The 2,529-nt window shown below is 38.5% G+C and overlaps 1 pseudogene; it reads right to left on the bottom strand.

The window, feature by feature from the left end:
* Positions 1 to 1,200: 1,200 nt before the first annotated feature.
* LOC101568494 lies at positions 1,201 to 2,171 on the bottom strand (annotated as a pseudogene).
* Positions 2,172 to 2,529: the final 358 nt, after the last annotated feature.

The following is a 2,529-nucleotide window of genomic DNA, read 5'->3' as shown; positions in this document are numbered from 1 at the left end:
GTTTCAATATATTATCTGTACAAACCAAAAGGAGTTTCTGTCCCTTATGGAAATAGACAAGATAGAACATATTGGAAACTAAATACCTAAATTCCAGGAGGAACAAGACTGGCCTCTGTAACTATAATATATGCTTGTGAAGATCACCACCATATTTTGTTAGAGTGCTAAGATTTTCACCTTGACGTGAAAAGCTAGTTTGACAGTATGATGAATAACTTTATTCCTATGGAAGGACTTAAAAGATTTCTTTCTAGAGAGAAACAGCATTTGACAGCCCTGGCTATTTCATGCTAGGTGCAGAAGTAAAAGAAAGAACCAGCAGCAAAAATTAAAGGCCTTTCAAATACTTCTTATTGAACTTTTGAAATTAAAAAGTAAACTCCAGAGTCTTAGGTAATATAACTGCTTATTATTCTGAGACTATCAATTTCATAAATTTATAGAGTAAAATTATTTACTTACAATTCAATGCAATGATTATTTTTCAGTACTTAGTTTAGTCCTTTGGTAGTTTTTGATAAAAACTTATGGGTAGTCTTACCATTATTTTCATTTTTTTTTTGAAATTTAACGAAAATATTTATTGAAGATCTGAAAAACAATTCCTAAAAGATTGACTTTTCCAGAAAACTGTAGCTACACAATGAATTGTGTCTATCATGCTAAAATGTACATTAGACACAAATACAAAAACCATGAAACAATTCACCATCCTTCAACAACTTGAGCAAAGGTAAATGCCTAAGGAACAACATGGATGACTTGCAAAGGAAGGGCTCTTTAAGCACCATTTAAAAAAAGAGAGCACAAATGGATGTGTGTGTGTTCAGTTATATACACTAAATTGGACCTTTGGCACTAGGAATCAGAGCATTTTGTCATATAGCATTAACATGTATTATAAAAGTGCATAGTGTCAAAGGAATAGAACCACCAGCATTCAAAAGCAGCTTTGTCAACTAGGCAATAAAACACTCCACCATGTCTCTCTGTTGTCCATCACTGAATACACTGGTAGCAACTTTGAAATGAAAAGAAAAGAAAAAAGGAGCTGTAACACCTTTTATTTTCTGTTTAAAATCAAACAAAACAAACAACTCTGTTATACACTAACATCTTCAAAGTACATCATTTGTACAAGAGAATGACTAGGAACAAAAACATGTCAACAGAGATCCAAACACCGGTGAGTGTGTCTCACGCTGCTTTCCGCTGGTACTCAGGAGGGGGCACTTCATAATCACTGGCATTAAACAAAGTTGCCGAATTCTTTGCCAGATACTTGAGGAAATCATGAAGATAATTCAGTAATAAAGCAAGGCTCTTCTCGTCCAGAGGTGTATAGGCCAATATTGCTCCAATTTGGACAAATAATCTCAGTAGATGTGGTGCTCCATACATGTGGGACATGGGTGCATCAGGGTGATCAGCAAGGATCTCAGTGTACTGTGGTCTCTCAAATTTGTAGAGGAGCTGAGTGCCCAGTATCACATTGAAGTATTCTTTTATCCCTGCTACAACCTCATTAACAGCATACTCCTTATTATCTGTGTTTCCTCAGGATTTCTTATAATTTGCATAGTCCACTAGGATGGAGTCCACATTCTTCTTGGCAGGAAGATAGAACAGCTGTTTCTGTCTGGTAATTACATTCCAGTCATCAACAAGCCACAGCTTTAGCTCTTCAGGGATCTTTACTTTAACTTCAACTCTGTTCATAAATGTTTCTTCATTTTCAACAGTAGGATCAACCCAGGCCCTCTTCTTCCGAGGAGGCTGAGGCATTTCACTGGTACTGCCACCATCTCCATTACTGTGGGTTTTTTGTTTGTTCTTTTTAGTTTTCACTTCAACATTTTTCTGTTGCAGACCAGATGTCTTCTTTCCTGGAGCAGCCCCTCTCATCTTCCCTCTGCATATTGCTCCTGATTGGCCTTTTGAAGTTCACGCTGTTTCTGCAGATTGGTGTCCACATACTTGAGCATTCTGCTTTCTGGAACCCACTCATCCCAATTTTTATTCCAACCACTGTAGTGTATAAAGTATTTTCCTTGTTTGTCCTTTATGGCAACCTTTACACACTTTGCTTCATACAGAAGAGGGCCATGAAAGCACAGTACTCGTTCACCCTCCTGGAACTTGGGCTTCATGTCATGCTTGGGCACCATTTATAAATGATTCGCTGCCTCCTTCTCCTACTACCCCCGACACTGACCCCTACTCTCTACCCCACCCGAGCTCGCGTCAGATGCACTGTCAGGCACAGCCACTCTACATCCTCTTACCTTTATTTTCAAATGCAAAAATATTGTCAAAACCTCATAGGATATATGTGTCAAAATTCACATTTTGAAGACCTAACTCCCAGAATCAATACATTTAGAGATGAGGTTTCTAGGGAAGGGTAAGATTCCAAACCAGTACACCAAGGAAAAGGCAACAAAGGACACAGTGAGAAGGAGCCATATATAAGCCAGAAGAAGGGCTTCTCCAGGGACCAACGCTGCCAGGCCCTGATCTGGGACA

The sequence above is a fragment of the Octodon degus genome, unplaced genomic scaffold, assembly GCF_000260255.1.
Source record: "Octodon degus isolate 3935 unplaced genomic scaffold, OctDeg1.0 scaffold00144, whole genome shotgun sequence".
In the NCBI taxonomy this organism is placed as follows: Eukaryota; Metazoa; Chordata; class Mammalia; order Rodentia; family Octodontidae; genus Octodon; species Octodon degus.
This window is presented reverse-complemented; position numbering and strand designations above follow the sequence as displayed.